The following is a 23,673-nucleotide window of genomic DNA, read 5'->3' on the forward strand; positions in this document are numbered from 1 at the left end:
TCAGGCACTTTGAAGGGTAGAGAGAATGTGGGAGGGGTTAGGGGAGGTGCACATGATGCCTGACGAGCCACCCCAGATCCCTCTCCCAGGCCGCCCAGTGTGGTGCCCACACCAATCCTGCACCCACAGAGCCCTCCCATCCACCCCCAGGAGGTATAGAGGACTCTTCTCTGGAGAAAATAGAGAACTCTCGTGGAAAAACCCATACTCTGACATTTAAAGTTCCCGTCACATAAATATCTATGTCGAAATCTTTCCCACACACCAAGAAATGTCATCTAGTTTTCCTTTTCCAATTTATAAATGTGTCTCCCTCCTAAGTTTGAATGAACAGTCAAGAAACACCAAATATTTGAGGGAAATATGAAAATACAGAGTGACACAAGTAAAGAGAATAAACTGGGGGGGTGGAAATGGAGGCAACATAAAGCACAAAAGAAAACTTTAAAAAATATTATATAAATTATTATTATTATCCTGATTGATGAGAGAAGATATTGTACCTAAAAGAAACAGGTTGTAATAATAAGAAGGAATAATCAGAAAACAAAGAATGACACTTAGAATTTAAAATGTGATTACAGAAAAAAATTCTCAGAAGATACAAAAGATAGTGTCAAGGAAGGAAGTGTCAGGGGGTGCGGGGGAAGACAAACACTACAGAAGAGGAAGTAGAGAATTGAAAAGCTACCAAACCCAGAAATAAAGAACAAAGAAAACAGAGGCGACAAAATTATCAAAAATCAGTTCAGAAGCATTTCATAGAACTGAAGGTCATACGTCTCCACATGGAAAGGGCCTACTGAAGGCCAAGCACAACGGAGAAGGATTCTCACCAAAGCAGATTGTTACGAACTTTCTGAAACACAGGGGTGGAAAAAGAGTCTAAGAACTCCTGAAAGAGTAGAAGCAAGTCATGTAGAAATGCTTAGGAACAAGAAATTGTATTCGAATTCTTAAGAGCAGCCTGAGTTCCAGAAGACTGTGGTTCAGTGCCTATAAAATTTCATTATGAAGTGATTTTAAAGTTATCAATCATATATGAGGGTAGAATAAAGGCGTCACCAGATATTCGATATCTAAATTAAATAAACGTGCTTCCTGTGCCCTCTTTCTCCGGAAGATACTGGAAGATTTGCTTTAGAAATACAGGAGAAAACAAAACAAAACACTAACGAAGATTCAGGAATCCAGGGTTCAAGTACAGGAGACCTGCAGAGGTAAGGACCAGTATGTAAGTTATGCACACCTAGAAAGAATGTAGAATAGAGCAAGAGACAGAGGACTGGTGTGGGGATGGGGGAGACTGCTTAAAACTGTGTTTCAACATTTAAAAAAATGTTAGGGATGGTTGGGTGGCTCAGTTGAGCATCTGCCTTTGGCTTGGGTCATGATCCTGGGCCTTGGAATCTATTCTCACATCAGGCTTCTTGCTCAGCAGGGAGCCTGCTTCTCCCTTTGCCTGCAGCTCCCTCTGTTTGTGTGCTCTCTCTCTCTCTCGCTCTCTCTAAAAGAAAAAAAAATGTTAATAGCCCTTTGACATATTTTGGGGGTATTTATTTTTATAGATTTATAGTTTCAAAAACTACTTCATAGGAACCGTAAATGAAAAGTAGAGAAAAGAAAATAATGAGATAATATTAATTTCAGGAGAAAAAAAAAAGCTTTATTAGAAAAGAATTGTAATCTCAGAGTGAAAACTATTTACGTAACAATCAATAGTTTATATAAACACTGATTATTACTTTAACCAGAAAATTATTATTTAACTATATTGAGAGATTGGGGCGAGCAAGCAGATGGGGAGCATAAGAGAGAGGTAAATTCTATACTTCCAAAACAAAAAGTCAATATATTATTTGTATAACTGCTAAATTAAGAAATGGATATACATGTGCTATATATGGATATATATCTATGAATACCAGAATATATATGTCATATGCATATATGACATGTATGGACATATACATGACACATCTATATGAATACCATAGAAGTACCACACCAAGAAGAAACATGTTAATGGCATTGAAAGTGGTTGTCTTTACAGAGCCGAGGAACTAAGGTAGTAAGGACTGCTGGATTGTGACATAAGCCTTTTTAGCACTACATGCATGTATTAGTTTCGGAAAGCTGAACACACACTCATAAAGGCTAGTAGGAAGAAGGAGGCTGAGAAGATTGTCCTGAGTTTTAGGTTCAGTAGTGAAGTAGTGACCTTGATCTTTTCACCGGTCACTGTTTTTTGTTTTGTTTGTTTGTTTGTTTGTTTGTTTTAATATCAGGGAATGAACCCTCTGAGCAAATTCAGACTTATTTGCAGTTACAATAGGTACATAGATTAGGTCACTTTGTAAAGTGTTCTTTATAAATATGATGTCATTTTATTTATATGCACATAATTTTATTGTTCAACTTGGTTTTCTCCAGTGATTTTGTTTGGCATACAAGGAGGTACAAATCTCACTTAAAGAATTAAAACCACACATAAAATCCCTGAAGGTATTAGAGGAGCATATTTTTCATCTAAAACTTTCTGTCTTTATGTCTTACGGCTTCTCGTCTCTACTCAGGACTTTCTTGTTCAAATTTCCTTCCTTGATTTTGATACCTGTTCCTCTTTGCCCACATGGTGACGAAATTTCTACCAGCCCCTCAGGCTCTCTAGGACCTCCTGTAACTACTGAGGGCAGTTATGGCTAAGAGACGCTAACCTGAGAGGGGCTTCAAGAATTGCTGCAAAAGGGGCACCTGGGTGGCTCAGTCCATTAAGCGTTGCTTTCGGCTCAGGTGTTGATCTCAGGGTGCAGGAATCAGTCCGTATCAGGCTCCTGGCTCAGCAGGCAGTCTGCTCTCCTCCCTCGCCCTCTGCCCCTCCCCCACCCACTTGTGCTCTTTCTGTCTCTCTCTCTCTAATAAAGAAATAATCTTAAAAACAACAACAAAAAAAGCACTGCTGCAAAACACCAGCCCCTGCAAATGCTGAAAGGCAGTGTTGGCTCTGGACTTCAGGAAGATACACTTCCCAGAAATAATCTGAATTGAATACGGACCAAGACTGTCAGACGTTTGGTATGGAATGATGTCCGCCAGAGTCAAAAAGAAAAAAAAAAATTAGTAAGTTTGCGTAAAACAAAGAGTCATTCGGGTTTGGTCACAAATAAGAATTTTCACCAAGATTACATGACACGGTACAAAATCACAAAATCGAAGTAACGCGCAAACAGCCGGCATATTCTTGAAAACCAATAGAGGAAAACATCAAACCGGGGATTTGGCAGGCAGAATAAAATAATAACCAAAGAAAAGTTTGGCCTGGTTCTTTTGCTTTGCAGACAGTTTTGTTGCCTTCTCAGTTCAAACATCATAAAAATAAACTGCTCTCCCTCAGCTTTTGGAGATACCTGTTCCGTGTTATTTTTGACGACTTAAAAGGGAGCATACCATTCTGAATTTCACAGTGACCAGCGCATTTGTAACACAACGAGGCTCTTTTATTTCAGGAAGCAGCCAAAAGCAATTAAGGAAGACTGTATTCATCACAGCAGAATGCATCCTGTTCAACTAATTGGAACATTAAATGCTACAATCTTGGCCAAACGTACCAACTATGAAGAGCTGTCACCGTCTTAATAATTCTGTGATGGCCAGAGGAGGACAAACAGTTGTTGTTGACAAGTGTTTGATCTTCATAAGTCTGCTGCTGTGACAAGCTACAAACTGTATTTTATCCTCTACTTCTGTGATCCTTCACCCAGATAAGAACCAACACCTGGCATCTTTTCAAATTTTCTTTTTTTTTTTTTCCTTTTACATCAGTGGCAAAAGTTAAAAAGGTAACATGAAAAGAAAGATGAAACAGGAATACTGTTCAAATTGAAGGACTGTAGTTTCAAGTTTCAATCCTGTATCAAAACATCTCCGCCTTATCTTCTTTTCCAGTCATCACAAATGATGAGGATAAAGAGATACACAAACATCAGTACAATGCTGTGTGTGTACTGCAATCCAAAAATCACAGCTACAAAATTATACCTGACATATCAAAAACCGACAGTCACATCCTCCAGATTTCCTTCTCTCGTTCCCATGGACCTTCTTGATTAATAAATCTGACACATAAAAAGCATCTATATGACTAAAGTGCCAGTTACTGGAAAGACCGTTTTGATCTATTTCTCAACTTTTAGAAGACATATTCTCTTTTTCATGAATACAGGATCCGTTCACTGACTGCCAGCTTTCAAATGACCACCTCTTGAAGTTTAATTTTAAGTTTTAAATAAATATTGTATGCATGCAGAATAATTACGATGCTCTAGAGAGATACTGTATAATGACATTGATTCTTTTTTATCTGAAAATGCCAAGCCCTTAAGGCAGCAAAGTCTGCATTTGCTACAGATGTGGAAAGGTTCATTCCATGTGTTAAATTTCAGAAGGGGCACGCATGGCACTTTCATTAAGACGCTTGCGGTATTTCCTGAGTAAACTCCAATTTTCATGAGTGTAAAACTTATTTCCATAAGACTCATCTGGTCTAAGCTACAGCAAGGAACTCACTGGCCTTCAAATGAATGTTATACATACATACATATATATGTGTGTGTGTGCGTGTGTATATATATATATATATATATATATATATAATTTTTTAAGTGAACAAAACGTTTCTTCATTCTGAAATGAAGACTATTTTAAAAACTAAAGTATTAGTTAGGCTGTTTCCCTATATATGATACCACCGTTCCCTCCCAAACTTCATAGGTTCTTATCTTGCATCTTTTTCTTATATATAGAAACATGATGAAGCTAAGACAAGGATCAGAAATAGACATCAGCACTATGTCTCATCTTTTGTGTCCTCTGTTGGGATTCCTTGAGGGGAAAATGCATTTTATTTAAATATAGCCACACTCATAGCAGCCATGGGCATACATTAGGGTTTTCCCATGACTCCTTGTTCCATTCCCTTCAACAAAGATTTCTTCTCTGACCACCTGTTTTTAAGTGCCACTTTTCACACTGTTTCTTTGTCTTGCTTTCTTTCTCTCCATTATGCTTATTGCTGTCTGGAATTAAGCTATGTTATTTACTTGTGTGTGTGTTCATGGTGAGTTTTGACCACTCTAAGCTCCATGAAGCCCGGGACTTTCTCCCTCTGGTTTGTTGCTATTTTCCTGGCATCTGAGATAGTACCCAGACAATGAAAATAAAGGAACAGGTATGTGACTGAATGTCGAGGTGGTAAATGGCTAATCTCTGATTTGATACATTTTGTATTTTTCAGACATGTTAGATTGACTTCTGTGAGAATGCTGAGCTAAAGGATAGTTTGTCCATGCCCACTGAGCCCGGGCATATTTTGCCTCAGACTTCTGATTGCCGCAATTGTAGCTCTCTGCTCTGAAACTTGCCACAGGTGCTTCTTTCAACTTTGTCCATGGTGGCATAATTTACACATCCGAAACACTACAGCCTAACAGGTATGTATGTATACTGATCAAACATTTCAAAGCATGGACATAATGTGATTAATGCAACAACTCTGATTCTGCCCTTTTCTTCTGAGCCCTACATTTCTATATATGCAACTGATGTCTGAGGTCTTTTCATGTATAACTTGGAGGCACATCAATTTCAACAGGTCCAACACTGAACTCATTATTTCCTCCCAGACCTTTATTTCCTTGTATTTTTTATTTGAGTCAAAGATACCATGATCTAACAAGTTACCAAGTCAAAAACATGGGAGTCATTCTACATCCCCTCTATGCCCCTCCTCACCCCCCAGCTCACGTCAGTGTTTATTCTGTAACTTCTACCCCTTCACTGGTGCTCCCCTGTGGCCACCTTGGCTGAGGGTCTCATCCTTTGGGTTGTTGTACCTTCTGTAAGTGTCTATCTGTCTTTATATCTGAACCTCTCTGATATTCACTGATACTCCCTGTGTAAACATACTGGTCTTTTAAAAAGGTAAAAGATATTACGTTATTCACCTTCTTTGAACTCTTCAGTTCTTTCCTGGGGCCTGGAAGTCCAAATTACTCAGCACAGCTTTAAAAGCCTCTGCTTTTTGCCTCCAGCTAACTTCCTCTCCCACAGTGTCCACCCAAACCTTAATCTTCATCCAATGTGGGCAATGCAGAGTTCCTTGAAGACACTCTGTTCTTCCATACCCATGACGCTGCACACGCTCTCCTTCCTTTCTGGAATAATCTTCTATTTTTTATACCCGTAAATTACCACACATTCTTGAGGGCACCCATTAAGGATTTTCTCTGACTCTTCTCTTCTTTGTGTACATAACTCTTATTATAATAGTTCCTATTTACACTGAATTATATTTATGCAATTATATTCCTCTCTAAACTCAGTCTATGAGCAACTTGTGGCTAGGTAGTATATTTTACTATTATAATGCCTGCTACCTAACAAATGTTGAATAAATATTTGCTGGGTTAATGAATAAACAAATGAATGAATGTACATTCTCTTTTCATGTACTTCAGTGAATTGGAATTTTTGGCAACTGTTAAAAATAGATACTTAAAAGAGTTATTAATTAAGTCATATCTATATGAAATCTGAATTTTCTCGGTTCCTTTGAAGATAAACCCACTATTATTACTTTTATTCAAGCTTTCTATATGTATTATTTATTTCCTTTGGAACATCCCTTTCTTTCTAATTCATTCTGTATCCATTAAGTTAATACTGATTAAAATTGATTGTTTTGATCTTTGCATAGATGTCACATGGACTGTTATAGACATTCCATTATAATTAAACATACATTAATGGACATTTAAAACATGCCACTATTTTTTAATAAAGCTTGTGTCTGTGGTCCACTGCTGATGAAATGACCCAATAATATATCAGAACAGTAGCTTCTAATTTTGATAGAGAACACATTTGGCTCCCAAGTTTTTAAATCAAGGCCCTTTTCCACTTGGTTGGGTACCAAATGCATCACACAGATTCTCCTTACATATAAGAATATTATCTACTGTTGTAGGCAGATTTAAGTGTGGTGCTAAGGGCAGCCTAATTAGATTAAGCCTGTTCTTATTGTACAAGCATAAATTTAAAAATTATGTTAAACCGCTGTTGGAAAATCTAAAGTAATAATTAAAAATAAGTTTTAATCTGTTGGCAAGTAAATTTTATTTTTAACTTGACCTTTCTTGATTGTATTTTGTTTTGTTTTGTTTTCTGTCTTTTAAAAAAATTCATCTTGCTATTATTAATAGAAAGGCTTATTTGGTATTTGTTTAAAAATTCCTCATATGGGGGGGTGCCTGGGTGGTGCAGTCGTTAAGCATTTGCCTTCGGCTCAGGGCGTGATCCCGGCGTTCTGGGATCGAGCCCCACATCAGGCTCCTCTGCTATGAGCCTGCTTCTTCCTCTCCCACTCCCCCTGCTTGTGTTCCCTCTCTCGCTGGCTGTCTCTCTCTCTGTCAAATAAATAAATAAAATCTTTTAAAAAAAAAATTCCTCATATGGGGAGCCTGGGTGGCTCAGTCAGTTAAGCATCGGACTCTTGATTTCAGCTCAGGTCATGATCTTAGGGTCCTGGAATTGAGCCCTGCACTCAGCAGGGAGTCTGCTTGAGAGTCTCTCTTCCTCTGCCCCTCCCCCCTAGCACATGCACCTGTGCTCTCTCTCTCTTTCTCTCTAAAATAATGAATAAATAAATGTTTAAAAATTCTTCATATGCTCTCTCTCAAGGTTTTCCATCAGTGTCTCAGATTGGCCTATAAGGGTGTTTCACATTTCATGTTTCAGACGCTCCATTCGTGTATGTTTTGTATATTAGATATCTGCTGTATATAGCGGGTGTCTATTTTGGGGGAAAGGAGGGTTTCTATAAGTAAGTGAGACTTTCAAACAATTACAAATTGAGAATGTTTTTAGTCATCATTTCATAAAATTTTGGAAGGAGTATATTGGCTTGTTATGAATATACGTTTCCTATAATAAAGTCATCTGGCATTTGGCAGAGATGTCTTTAGCTTTTATATTGGACTGTTTAGTAAATATAATATTCAGATTTATATAAATACAGTGCTTTCTAGCATCCAAATACAGTTCCTTCTTTCTTTTGGAGAACGCAAGTTCTCTAACCGGTTTTATTGAATTGCTTAGACAGGCAAGTTCTTATGGTCCAGGCATGAGTTAGGTCCTCATTAAGTTGGTAAAGGTGGCTAGTATTGTAGCGTCACGTACTAATGCAGAGGAGTTGTCTTGCTGGAGCACAGCTGGAGAAGAGTATTTGTTGATCCAAGTATTAAGCACCTGAGTAAGCTGGAAGGGGAAAACTATCTAGTTTGAAGATGAGCTTAATATCATAATAGCCCCAAATATTTCTTTCCGAATAGAGTATGCTCAAATTATATATTTATTTCTTAAAAGAGAACCAAAAAATGGCTCTAAGTAAATTCTCACTTGACTCTTCTTAAAAGAAAAAGCTGAGTAAAAAATACCTGGTATGCTTGATTCGATATATATTTTAATTTTCCATAAACTCAGAACAACCTTCACAAAGTAATTTATCTAAGTCTTGTGGAAACTGGAACACTGACATGATATTACTCCCAGGAGCCTAGAGGAATCTTTCTAAAACTGTGAAGATGGCATATTTATATTTATAAATTATATATATTTATATATATATAAATTTATATTTATAATGGCATATTTATATTTATAATGTGAAATCTCCAGCATTTTTCTTAAATTTTGAGCCCAGTCTCTAGTTAATCTGTGGAGCTTAATTTTTAAAACAGAATAGCCCACAGAACTGCTTACAGATAAACAAGACCATTTGGGGATAAAGATAGAAATCACAGCCATGAACTAGAAGTTGTGCTTAGTTCTTGACCAAACTTTCCAATATCAATGATTCTGTCTTCTCAGGTGTCCAGGACCCGCATCAGCGTGACCCTCACAAATATTTCCTCAACGAGCTCTTTACAATGTGCTATTCTACAACCACCTAGCCTCCCTCCTCAGCTCCACCATGACCCGATTCTCCTGAGATTCATTGTTCCGTGGATTGTGTGTGCTACTGGTAATAATGAAGTAAAACCTGAATTAGTTCATGTAATTCCTTTCCCAAATAATACAGAGAATTGTAATGAATCTCCATAAGAAAATGGCCAGAGTTTCCAGTTTTACTCTCTACCAAAGTTTCACTAAAAAGTACTTTGAAGCAAGCCCAAAATTTGAGAAGTAAAGTCTTTAATAATAATCAAAACCACCTTCCATTAGATTTAGTCAGGCCTTTACTAAGACACAGGTAACATTTCTTCCCCACGCTCCTAGTGTCTTCTGTTGTAGAAGAATCATAGTGCTATCTATGTCTCCTGCCTCCCACCCACCTTAAATACATCCAGTGGTCTGGGAGAGTATCAGCTGCAAAAACGTTGAGCGACCAAATATTGAAATCATTACAAGGGAGCATATGGTTAAATTTGGGGTATGTCTTCAAGGGTCGTTTAGACACATATAATATCTGAAGGCTTTATGAGGAACTAAGTGCTTTCTCACCTTGTGCTTTCTCCATGTGGAAAGATAACCTTAAAAACATCTGCCCTAAAACAAAACAAAAACACTTGTCCTATGAGATCGTGCCATTGGACATAACATGGATGGAACTAGAGGGCACTATGCTAAGTGAAATAAATCAGATGGAGAAAGGCAAATATCATATGACTCCACTCATAAACAGAATCTAAAAAAATGAATAAACAAAAAGCAGAATCAGACCTATACATACAGAGAACGAACTGATGGTTGCCAGAGGGGAGGGGGTGGGAGTTTCAGCAAAATGGGTGAAGGGGAGAAGGAGATACAGGCCTCCAGTTGTGGAATGAGTAAGTCACGGGAATAAAAAACAGATGATACTGTAATGGGGGTGGAATGGGACAGGCAGTAGCTACACTTGTGGTGAACACAGCATAATGTATAAACTTGTCAAATCACTAAGCTGTACACCTGAATGTAACATTGTGTGTCAACTATACTCAGTTAAAAAAAAAAAAAAAAAGTCATTATCAAAAAACAAAAATAAAAAACTTATCCTAAAAAATTTGCTATCTTCTTCAGGGGAGCCCTAGTTGTCCCTGTGTTAACTCATGAAAAACAAAAAATCAAAACAATTGAGTTATCTGGATAAAGATTACTTCTTTTATGTTATGTATTTTTTTTTTTTTTTACTATTAATTAAGATGTTTGTCCCTTCACATTTTAGTCCATTAGGAACTCATTCTAACAATTTTCTTCCACAGGGGAAAAGAAGGCTCGAACAACCAAATGGTTTACTTAGAACCATCTCTTTGTGTTGTTCTTCCAAGGAATTTATAACTATTGTTGAAATCATAGCTCTGTAATTTGTCAGAAGACACTGAACAAGAAGAGATCTGGAAGTTGCTTCCCGAAATAAGAGTTAGAGCTTGTCTGCTACTTTCGCTATTCACTTTAAAAAATAGAATTGTGCGAAAAATAGAATAAACAATAGAATCAGGTAGACCTGGGATTAAATAACGTAATATCTTCTACTTACTCTCTGTGTGACACTGGAAAAGTTACTTTTAACTTTTGTGCTTCTCTATTTCCACATCTGTAAAATGGAAAAAGAAATCACTATTTCTCAGGGGATCCAGTAGGCACTGAAGGTGATAATGTGCCTGGCAAGTAGTAAGCAATTTATAAATGTCAGTTTCTTCACATTCTCACTCCATTAATTGACAATTAAGTACATTTAATGTTTAAATTTGCAAAGGAGTTTAGTGTTTTTCAGTTACAAGTTGAAATCACGATTCATAAATGTTTTATAACCAATTTAATATCAATCAAAATATTCTCACCATTAGATTCCCATGTTGACAAGATTTCATTTTAGATGTCTTTTTCACTATTACAGAGCGTATGTATGGAAAAATATTCCAAACTTTAATTATATTTGCTCAGTTCAGATGGATTTATGCTGCAGCTGCCTCAATTTGGGCCTTTTCTCTAGGTTTCTGCAGTAACCTCCCGGCAGCTTCCCTTGCCTACAGAGCCAGGGCTGCCATGTTCATCCACCCGAGGTGGCCACCCTCTGCACTGGGTCTCCCAGACACATGGGATTGTCTTTCTACCATGCCCCAGAATCTTCGAGGGCTCCCCATTACCGAAAGATTACATGGCATCTAGAAAGTGATTTCTCAGCCTCCCTTTCCCATCAACCTGCCTACCTATCAGGTATCCTCACACTCTCCCACACAGCCACTTAAAGAAACAAACACCCACACTGGCTATTCACAGTACTGCAAACTCAACATGTTTTGACTCTGTTCTCACCACCATTATACAAAGAATTCCTTTGGTAGGGAAGTCCCCTTAGGCACCGCCTCCCCAGCCCTATTTTTGTCAATGTCATCAGGGTCATTTAAATCTTATTATTCAGAGAGGTTCCGTGTCCATTAAAGGCCAAGTGAGCTTTCAAACCAAGCCTCTTGTAGATAACAACTCTCAGCTTTGGACAAATATAAATACCAAACACCAAAAGCAGGAAGACTCTGAGACTGACCCTTGACGGAAGGGAATAGCACCTGGTGAGTTTTTATTTTTACAGGTTCCAGCGAGAGGGGAGGCTAGAACCAAAATTCTGATAGAAAACCCACAGTTTGTATGGTTTGAAGAACCAGGATAGAGAATTCAGGGAAACCACAGCCACTCAAAAGTAAGAAGGAATCCAGGAAAGAAGAGAGCCAGGGCATAGGAGTCCCAGATTCTCTGTGTTCACTCTGCTCCGATCTTTGGCTAAGCCGCAAGCAGCTCATTCGCTGGGCATATGAGGTAGCGCGGCCGAGTCTGAGGGAAGGAACCGTGAGCGGCTGCCGAGAGTCTGAGTCTGTTGTTTCGAGTCCAACCAGGTTAATTGTCTGCAAAAACAGACAAAAATATGTCAGTACTTTTCAGGGGAGTGTAATCAAATTCAGTCTTCAGAACAACCTTCACAGTGTCCAGGGTATAATCCAGAATTGGTCAAACAGGAAGAAGAGGAAAAAAGGGCCCGTTCTCAAAAGAAAAGAAATCTGTGAAGACTGAGCGTGAGAGCACTTACATGTGGAAATTAGCAGGTCAGATTTTAAATCAACTATTGTAACACTGTTTAAGAACAGGAAGAAAAATATGTATGCCAATGAATTAAAATATAAAGAATTACTTTAAAAGAGCCAAATGGAAGATTTTATACTACAAAATAATATATATGAAATCAATTATGCCTTTCCAGGAAACTTACCTAGATTCTCACCTTTTAGTTAAAATTAACCTTCTCTTCATTCACAGATTGATATTTGTCCTTCTATTATAGCAATTTGTGGTCTCTCTTCTGTGATTTATTTATGTACATCTCTTACTCTCTGATTATAATTCCTGGCATCATTCATTAAATATTATCCTCCAGCAACTGAAACCTAGTATATGTTCTCGGAATTGGCAACACTGGGAAATGGTTACCATCTTGGGCGCTGGAGTCAGCAGACCTGTATTTTATTTATACCTCAAACAATCCGACTTAACTCATCTAAGGCTCCATTTCCACATCTATAAAACCACAATAATAATAATTGTGAAAATTAAATGAAATAATGCATAGAAAGGACTTAGCACATCTGTTAGTTTATTCTACAAAATGTTTTGACCACCCACCCATTATGGAACAGGCATCTGCTAGGTATTGGAGATGAGCAGTAAGGTCTTTGTAAGGTCTCAGCCTTCTTGGAGTTCATTAGATAAGTAAAGAAACAAACATAATTGTTCTATATTTCATAAGTGCTATGAAGGACATAAACAAATACTAACTGGATAGAAGGAGTTAATTCAGTTACAGTTCAATGAACGGTGGTTATTTTGTTGTTATTATATCGTTTTTTTGTTCCCCACAGCACTATGCCCATGCTGTGGAGAAAGTATATGTGTAATGAACATTTGTTAAATTTACTTTCTAGTTGCTTAATTTGCATTAGCTACGTCTTATAATAACATGAAAGAAAGGGCTATGGGCTACGTGGTATGTCCGTAGCCAGACTGGACCAGTACAACATATGGCATCTGCTACTCCTTCCCTTCTGAAGGTCTAGACCATTTTAGAAGGAGAAAGTATTTGTGTAAATGCAATGTAATAAATTCAGTAATTAAATCTAAGAGAACTGAGATGTGGTGCTCAAGGGAGTGACAAATTTGAATTTGACTAGCCAGATTGTTTGTCCTTGGAGGAGGCATTAGCAGCTAATCTAGGGAGGGAAATTTGTTGTTAAAAGCAAACATTAGAATATAATAACTAAACAAGTGGTTTGACATGTGGTGCATTAATTGTGCTAATTGTAGGTTAAGAAGAGGTAGATCTCACACTGCTAAATGTTGATTACAAGCTGGAAATTGCTGCACAGGAATTGTGGTTTTTGCTTTAGCGAAGGAGTTTTGCTTTTGTTTGAGTCTGTTTGGGTGCGGGGTGGAAAAGCATTGCTAGAAAAACAATTAAGTTAGTTTGTGACACTAGACCCCTTAGGGAGAGCTTCAGAGGACTGCTGTGATTAAGCCCTTAGGACACAATTTCAAACAAGCGTTTCTCCATTTGAGGTCTTTAACATTTATCCCACTCCCTCCCTCCACTTACAAAGCACACTCACACTCACAAACACAAACACAGACTTTCAAAAAATAATAATAATGTGCACAAAGCCTGTGCATTGTTGGGAATACAAGTAAGCACCCACGAAGAAACATAACATAACCACTAATGTTTGTTTTCTTTCGAGAAGTACCAATGTAGAAATACCGCAGAATTATCTCTCCCTTATTTCTTTTAAGGTCAATAGGGGTCTAAAAGGGGTTTTTGTTTGCTGCTTCTTGTTTGCTTTCTCTTTAGTGGCTTGATGATATTCAGAAAATTTATAGTAAGTCTGTGCGACTAGAGGCTGAAACTTTAAAATGGACCACAAGTTTCTTCTGAGTTTTTAAGTGGCCCTTCATGCTCTCTGGCTCACATACATTTCCATTGTTCTAAGGGTTAAAAACTGCACTATCACAATGACAAGCCTTATTACTCAGTCAAAGTAAATGGATCACCACATAACCTTACAGAAATGTTCTTCCTTAAGCTATTAAAACATTCCATGCCCTTAGATGACAACAATTTCTCTGTCTTTTGAAATTTCTTTTCTATCCTGCAGAGTTCATAGAGATATGCTTGGTTAAAATCAACTTATATAAAACTATGCACTGTAAATTCTGACACTTCTGTTTGAATCTCTTTTCAAACACTTGTCTTTGCTCACCATAATAGATGTCAGTTCTTCTGATGTAGTTCAAGCATGAGCTTCATATGAAGACTCAGCTATGTCTATTGCATTTCTGAAGCTACTACTCACTGAAGTTTTGTGCTGTTTGACATCAAAGATAGGCAAGAATCACCTGCTGAGTTCACATGCATGGAGCAAAACATCTTCAAATCACTTTTGCTAGACAAAAGTTTTTTTTTTTTTTTTAATATTAAGCTTTCACTCTCGTGTGGACTTAAAGACAAATGCAGTCCTCGTTAAGGTCACAACATTGTATTATTAAAATATGCATCAGGAGCTCTGAATTTAGCTAACTTTAAAACCAAAGGTAATTTGCGTGGTTGCTTCAGATTTGAACTCAGCTGCAAAGAATTCAGCATTCAGACATTCAAAATGTGATCTTTATTCAATACGCAGTTATTTTGCTCAAAGGTAAAAAAGCACTTTAAACATTCTCAAACCAAAAGAGAATCTTCTAGTATTTCCAACTTTAATAGACGTCCTTGACATCAATTAAGGAAATAATTCCATTCAAAGTAAATACTGTATACAGAGTATTTAAAAACTATAGATTTTTATTTTTAAAAATTCTACTTAAATTTCAGAGTTACGACAAATAATAGTGTATTATCTTCCCTTTAAGAAAAAAACAATAACCACAATAATTCTGAATTTTTCTAAGCAATGTAATTTGTCATTACTTTTGTTAAATATCAGTATTTCTTGTGACAGAATGAAAATGATTTTTACTAAAGAGATGTGAACGTGATGTTTTTCCTGTCAGTGATATTCTGGATAAAAGTTTTAAAATTTGGATTCCAGGAGCGTCTGGGTGGCTCAGTCAGTTAAGCATCTGACTCTTGATCTCAGGGTCTTGGATCAAGCCCCATGTCAGGCTCCGTGTTCCGTGTGGAGTCCACTTGAGATTCTCTCTCCTTTTCCCTCTGCCCCCATTCACTCTCTCTCTGTCTCTCTCTCAAGTAAATAAATAAAATCTTCAAAAAAACCCATAAAGAATAAAAATAAATAAATAAAAATTGGATTCCAAATTACTAAGTAATTAAACTCCTTGGAAGGCTAAGTGCATGATACTAAAAATGAGGCAAAAGCTTGAACATGCCTTTTTGTGGGTGGGCCTTTTTGGTAGTTTGCTTTTTATTTTTAGATGCCACTAGTTTTCAAATTTTGGTGTTTATAGGATATTATTTTAAAACTTTGGGAGGATATCATACATCTCTAAATTTTTGTGTATTTAGGTTATGTTTTTAAATGCATGTAGTTTAAATGGTTTAAATGCATATGGTTTGCCATTACCATTATATTTAAAGGGGTATATGTGTATATAAATATATATATATGTATATATATATATGTATTATTATATTTACATAGGCTTTTAATACAAAAAACCTGAAAGCATCTAACTTTAAAAATAAGTCACTAGATTGTTTTACTTTGCCATGGATCAGTATTTAGAAATTCCTGCACTTTTTTTTTTTCCCCAGCCAATCCAGATAGGCCCTGTGCTGATTTGTGGTCATACATATCATTCAACTCAAATCGTCTCAGTGGTGAAGGGTTTGAATATAGCACAAAGACAGAAGAGAAATATATAGAGGGTTTTTTTTTTTTTCCAATCCACACACACACAAAAAAATGCAATGGAGAAAGAGATAAAATGTCATGTCAGTGTAATCCCTTAGCTAACTAGTCAACCAGAGAATGACCACTCAAGTCCACAGTACCTGTGCCTTTCTTTATTGCAATCACATTTTGAATTATCTTTCTATGCTGTGAGAGACTCTGATTAAAGAAATGTTCTCAGTTTTTCACATCCTGGAAAGGGTATAGTTAGGAGTGGAATCAGTCCAGACTTCAACCAGTGTTGTCATAGAGCAAATACAAGAAGGAAAACAACAGAAGAGTTGCTGTTTGGAACTTGATTCTATTTTAGTTTCCTAAATAGTCACTATTAGTAAATATACTAAATTTCATTTAAATGCATTATTTGTGTTTGGGACAGAGGTTGTTGGCTGCTCATAAAGTCCAAGTTCTTTGCTCTTTCCTGGGTATACAACTACGCTATGTTTCTCTTGCAGTTCAGTATGTTCAGATTATTAAGTTCTAACCAATAGAATGTGACCAGAAGTAACATGTGCCACTTTCAGACCCATACTTGGCCCATAAATTCCTCCCTTTGTGTCACTCTGCACAATCTTGACTTCCAGTTTGAAAGGCATGTGTTGAAAACTGCAGGGCCTCTGACAGTCGGGGCCCCTGAATGACTGCACGGGAGAGAACTATGCTTTGACTTATTTACCCACCAAAATAGTCACATGAGCCTGAAATAGACTTCTGTTGTGTTTGTACCAGTATACATTTGGGGTTCTACTTGTTATAATTGGTAGTCTGCTATTGACCTACATGTCGGGGTCTGCTAGTGCCAAGAGAGCCTACCTTTAACCTACAGTATTGAATTTTATTTTCAAATTATCTAACAAACTTTTCTTTTTTAATTAGTACAGGGTGTGTTTTGTGCTGGACAGTCCACAAATGTTTAACTGCCACAAGGCATTGCTGTCTTCTGAGAATAATGGTCTCTGAGATAAGATAATACTCCACTGATCATAACCGATTGGATGGAGAACTGACAGTGTTGCTAAACATCTGCTCTAAGAAACTTGTCACTTGGAGGAATGAGAGAGAAGAATAAGTGGAAATACAGAAAGAAAATTAACTTACATCTAAAAATTAGCCATACTATACAGATTGTCCTAGATTACTTTTAAGTGCAAAGCATTAGAGAAATTTTTTTTTCTTTTGCTATTGCCGTGTAACAAATCACCCCAAAACTTAGTATCATAAAACAACCATTTTATTATGCTTATGGATTATGAGGTCTAGAATTTGAATAGTCATAGAAGGAGTGGATTTTCTCTGTTCCGCAATGCCTAGCATTCCAGGTAGGAAGATGATGAAGGCTGAGAGTGACATGGCTGCAAGGGGCTAGAACCATCTAGAAGCATCTTCATTCTCATGGCTGGCGGTCATGCTGGCTGTCAGCTAGGACCTCAGTTGGGTTGTCGGCCAGAACACCATCATGTGGACTGCATGTGGCATCTCAGCATGGGCTTGATTGGTTAGGCTTCCTTGCAGAACAGTGGTTGGAGTTCAAGAGCAAACATTAAAAGACACTATGTTGTCTTTCCTAACTTAGCCTTGGATGTTACATAGCACACTCTACCACCCTCTTGAATCTGGCCATGTTCAAAGGGAGGAAACAAAGATTCTATTTCTCGTGGGTGGAGTGGTGAAGTCACGTTATAAGAAGATTATGTGGAGGGGCACCTGGGTAGCTCAGTTGGTTAAGCGTCTACTATTGGCTCAGGTCATGATCTCAAGGTCCTGGAATCAAGCCCCTCATCAGGCTCACTGCTCAGCATCTGCTTCTCCCTCTGCCCCTTGCCTGCTCCAGCTTGCGTGCACTCTCTTAAATAATGAATAAAATCTTTAAAAAAAAATTAGGTGGAATGGGAGATCTTAGAAAATACAATCTGTCACAAGGTCATTAAATGGAGGATATACATACATTAAATGTAGTATAATAATATTTAGGCAACAGAGAAGAAATTATGCAGAACAGCTAAGACAAAAATGGAGAAGGAATTCTGCTTCTGCTTATGGCAGAGTCGCTGCTACAAATGGAGTTAGTTTGTAAAAATCCTTGCGTAGTGAGAATACATACACATAGGCATATATATAGGCAAGCACACGTGCATGTATACATATACATCATGTGTGTATGTGTATATGTAAACTTGTGTGCACAAAAGCTTTGTATTAAGGATTAATAAAGAACTGCTACAAATCAATAAGAAGAAGACAGTTAACTCAATTTTTTAAATATACAAAAGGCAAGAGCAAGCACTTTTTAAGAAAGGTACCCAAATGGCAAACAAGCTTAATTTCATTATTTATCAGTGAAATGTAAATTAAAACCAAAATGAGGTGCCACCGGAATGGCTAATATTTTTTTAATGCTTCTACACATGTTTCTTTCTTTCTTTTATTTATGTTTTTAATTCCACTTAGCTAGCATACAGTGTTATATCAGTTTCAAGTGTACAATACAGTGATTCAACACTTCCATACATCACCCGGTGCTCTTATATTGGTGTTATAAGTGTGGGTAGAAAAGTGGGGCAACCAATGAGAATATACATTGTTAACACGTCTTTAGAACATTCTTTGGTAGTATCTACTAAAGCTGAACACATGCCTAGTTTATGTGTAGAAATTACAGTCCTGGATATTTATTAGCTGAAATGTATACATATGTTTATGAAAAGACATGTACAAAAATGGTTATAGAAGTATTACTCATAATAGCCCATATCTGGAAACCACCTGAGTCCATTACCAATAGGATGGATAAATAAATCATCATATATTTGTGAAATGGAGTATTATACAGCAATAAAAAACCAGTGGTGCTCTATGGCTACACAAAATGATACGGATGAATTTCACAAACATAACATTGACTGAAAGAGGCCAGGCACTAAAGGCTTGAATTATATAAAGTTCAAAAACAGCCAAAGCTGCTTTATTGTTAGACCTGAAAAGTATGAATTTTTGGTGTGTAGCTTATATCTCAACCAATCTGACTGTAAAAAATTAATCTGTATTCATAGACTAGAAGGTTGCTCACCTTTGAAAGGATGTTTACTGGGATGGAGCAAAATAATGCTTCTGGAGTCCTAATACTGTTCCTTATCGCTATAAGAACGGTGGTCATATGGGTGTGTTTCCTTGTAAACTGCCTCGATTTGTTTACTTAACTGTATGTATGTTATACATCAAAAGAAAGTTTTTCTAAAAAAAAATAAATAAATAAATGGAGGCATCACCCAGAGGAAGCAATTGAAGTTAGATTTTGAAAGGAAAGCAAGATGCCTGGGTCAGGGAACCCCTGTTGCAATCTGAAAGATGTGATGGACCTCCGTGAGGCCTTCTTTGCCTGCCAGCGTGGTGTCCGGTGCTTCTAAGAGGTAAGCCTAGCACAGCTCCCCATGCCCGGGGCAACTGGAACACTGCTCAGTTCCTTACAACTTGAAAAAAATGCTAGCAAAAAAAAAAAAATTGGTAAAATAGGAGAAATTGCAGGATAAGAGAAGAGCAGTGAGAGAATATGATGCTGTAAAAGTAACAACGTAGAGACACAGTTTGAAATATTTAATTATAATTCTATGATTTTTTTTGTGAAAATCCAGGCATGGAGCTTTCCAATGATTGGCAATATTAGCAGTGATGAGCAATATTTTAATCAAAAATAACAACATTGATGTAGAAGAGTGTACTGTGCTCTGTCTTCCACTGAGGCAATAGCCATGTCCATATGAATGAGCTGACCCACTGGGCTTGGTGGGAAAAAAATGCAATATAGAAGAGCACCAATCCAGTTTTCACGGAATAGACGATGCACCAGATTTTAAATACTATCCACCAAAAATATGCATGTTTTCTGAAGTATTCGGTTGTGTTCGATTCATGCGGCTCATTCATTGATTCATTTATTCATTCACTCAGCATTTACGAGGTACCAGGTACTATTCTAGCTACTGGGGTGAACCAAACAGAGAAAACTCTCTGTTTTCCAAGGGGTTACATTTTAGTTTTAGAAAGAGTGGGCGATATATACTAAAAGCATCAATTAGTGACGTATACGAAGAAGAGAATAAGATTTATGGAAAAATATGAACATGGAAAGGGGATAGGGAGTTCTGGACTATGGATGAGGTTGCTGTGCTTATTACAGTGGTCAGAAGAGTTCCCTGACAAGGGGTGTTTGAATAAGGAACTGGAAGAGATGAGGGACCAAGCCATGAATGCAGACACATAGTCATTGTTTAGTGGCAAGCACTTGTGAACACTAGTCAAGGACTTGGGAATCCTCAGAAGCACATGGGTTTTGGGCAAGAGTCCTGTCCTTGATCTTAGCTTGTGCTGCACATTTCCCCATTGCTCCCATGGATCCATTCTCCAGCTTCTTTGCTCTGCTCTGTGCTGACAGACCATAACCATTGGGCACTGGGAACTCCCTTAACAGACTCCCTTGCCTTGGAGTTTAGTGGACTCACTTGCCCTCTGGGTGACATTGACTGGAGGCTAATGGGAGAAAGAATAAGTTCAGAGTATTTATTCTTCATGGTCGCCTTCATTTCTCTCCTGAAAGCCTCACCTCCTGTCAGGTGGTTGTCTCTTACAACTAGAGATCCTCACTGCAGGTTCCTGTAAATACCGCCGGCCCTTTGCCACTTTGGGACTGGGGGACCAGCTGCTTCCGACCATCACTAACCTCGGTGTGCTCAGCGTCCCTCCCTTGATTCCTTTAACCCTGCTCTCTCCTTTGTAAATAGTCTTTTTATTCAACTCTCCTCAGTTACCTGCTTTATGTGTGGTCTGTTTCCTGCCAGGACCCTGACTGATACAAAACACTTTTATTTATTTTCTTAATTTTTCTAAACTCAGTTTCCTCCTTGCAAAGAAAAAAAAATGGGCAAAACCAAACCTGATTTCTTAACCTTATTGCAAGGATTCATTGAGATGACATTTTTAAAATCATTTAACACATTATCTAGAAAATAGAATGCAATTATTGAATGGTTTTCATTATTACTCTAAAGATGAGTTAAGACAGTCTCCCCCAGGGAGATCGGTCTAGAAAGAGATGGCTACTTCCATAACCAATATGCCTAATAAAAGCAATATAAATGCTATTAGTTTACACAGATTATCAGTCACTTACAACTACTTAATAGCAATCGAAAGAAAATGCTACAAGTTCTCAGAGTCTGTCTCTCACCCATAATCCGTTTTCCACATACCTGCCAGAGGGACCTAATCAGCACATCGTCCCTCTGCCCAAAATCTGATAGGATAAATTCAAACTGCTTAGCACACAAGGTCTTTTGTGATCTGATTTTATGTCTTCTGCTTCATCTCTTACTGGTCTCTCCTTTTCATTTCATGTTGCGCCCGTGTGGAACTAGCGTCCAGCTGCATCATGCCATGTGCTCACTCCTCTCCGTCTGCCTGGGATATTCTCCTCTACTCCTGTCCTCTACCTTTTCCTTCTGTCGCCCACTCTCCTAGCAAGTGCTTCTGCTATGTCTCGCTCGGGCGGGCTTCTATCCTCCCCACCTCAAGTCTCACAGCACTGCGTAGTATTTCTACCACAACATTCCCCACAGAATATAGAAATCTTATCTTCCCTTCCAGGCCATAAGCTCCCAGAGGAAAAGTATGATTCTTTCATTTCTTTATGTTAAGAAAATATGTTTACAATCTTTAAAAAACAGGGGGAGTGAAGACATTTATTACATGTACATTTTTCTAGGTGCAAGACAGCGTATAATTCAGCTTGAGTTGACAGAACTAGACACATAGTGAAGCATGTCTAAGAAGGCTAAACTCACTAAATATACTGACGTTCTTCTCTCGCAAGATCTGCATTGGAAATGTTGGCATAAAGATAGATACTCCGTGTTTAGAAATATGACGACACAGAACATTTGGTAAACTTTCGAAAGTTTGGTGAAACTGATTGAAATGATCTGTAGTCCTTTTCGTGTGTAAATTTTCTTCAGTAAACCAAGCTCCCCCCAGAGTCCTGAATGAAGTTGATAACAATAATGACAATAACATTATTGTAATAATATTTTATTGAACTAATTTTAATTGACCCTATGGTACCATGTTCTGAGAATCTCTGAGATATCTACAATTTAACCTTTAGTGAACAGTAAACTATCAAAATGGTACATATTCCTAATGCTGATAGGGATAATGAGAAAAACAGAAGCTTAAACAGTTGAGTGGTTATTTTGTTTCAGACAGAGGGTTTACGTAATTCTATTTCCATGCAAAATGTGCTTCTGTAACACAAATTAGTTCAAGGATGGATCAGTAAATAGGAAAATGATATTAGCGTAAAGAACACATTCTGTTAGTTCTTATGAGATGGAGGGGAGGCACGTGAATATTTTACACCACAGATAACATAGCTAACTACAAAATAAGCTAAGTGAAACTGCCAGCAAAAAAGTCCCCATTACTGTTATTTTTTCAGTGTCTTGGACATTGATCTATCCTTTAAGGTATATTAGTGTCTTATCACTTTTTATTGTGTTTGTCAGCAATCTGGAAACAGAGATGCCTGAATTTTGAGTGGCTGACTCCTATCCTTCTTTCTTGGTAAGTACAATTTTGCTGAATGTAAGGTTTTTCCAGAATGCCTAATTCACTTTTAATCAAAATGCCTAGATTTTGCATGCTTCATTTCATTTATATATGACAGATAAACCAGTATAAAGGACAATGATTAACAAGAGTGAATATCCATTGCAATTATATTAAGGACTTCGTAAAATTTTCTGCTTTCAAAAATAATACATTTTTATTTCTTTTAAGTAAATATTCAATATTCTTTAAAATGATTATCACTGAAGGGTGATTTAAACCATCTGGATGTTTGATTTTAGATTTCACAGGAGAGATTCGCAGAAGTCTTTTTTTTTTTTCAAAACAAAACACCTATGATAGAGAGTATAATATTCTAAATCACTCTAACAGAGACCATCATCTAGAATGAAAATATAAACAAAACCACACACCCAAAATAATTTATCTCCTTGCTCTGGTCAATCATTATATTTTATATCCTTGCTTGATTCCCATGTAGTTTAAGCTCATCAGGGAATGCAATAATTACATATATACTTAAATATGGTAACTTATTGCATAAATGTTTTTGACAATACAAGGCGAAGTAATAATTTTGCTCCCATGTGACAAAGAATATCAATGAAATAGGAATCAATCCAGCCATCTGCAAGAAAAAGCACAATGCCGTTCTAGTCCTGACTTTATTGGCTCCAGACGTGCCAAGTGACCATCTCCGAACCAATCACTGTAGCAAAGGGAATAGGCTATGCAGATTCACTTAACCTAATGAGGCCCTCCTCTACCATAGAGGCTCAGAATATGAAAGGTGGTTCCCAAAAGTTATGAACTGTTAAATATATGAAAAGATAATCATCCTCATTTGTAATAAGAGAAACATCAATTAAAACTACAATGAGATATAATTTCTCACCTATCAGATTGGCAAAACTCCAAAAGTTTGACAGTGAGGCTGCAGAGAATCAGGAACTGTGACACATTGTTGGTCAGAGTGCACATAGTTACAAGTCCTGTGCACTGGCAATATCTTGAATGATTACATGTGTAGGTAGACCAGGAAATGCCATCCCTAAGAAATCTGTCCTGTCTA

General features: G+C 37.3%; 1 protein-coding gene across 9 annotated transcripts in view; it reads left to right on the top strand.

The window, feature by feature from the left end:
• Positions 1 to 10,923: 10,923 nt before the first annotated feature.
• Positions 10,924 to 23,673, top strand: part of LOC148110362 (uncharacterized) — a 296,218-nt gene continuing 283,468 nt past the window's right edge. For all 9 annotated transcript variants that reach the window (XR_015723895.1, XR_015723896.1, XR_015723897.1 and 6 more), the window contains exons 1-2: positions 10,924 to 11,606; positions 22,538 to 22,595. The gene's annotated coding sequence lies outside the window, so the exon portion shown is untranslated. The remainder of the gene's footprint in view (positions 11,607 to 22,537; positions 22,596 to 23,673) is intronic.

Source organism: Ursus americanus, chromosome 3, assembly GCF_024610735.1.
Source record: "Ursus americanus isolate L20-20 chromosome 3, mUrsAme1.1.p, whole genome shotgun sequence".
In the NCBI taxonomy this organism is placed as follows: domain Eukaryota; kingdom Metazoa; phylum Chordata; class Mammalia; order Carnivora; family Ursidae; genus Ursus; species Ursus americanus.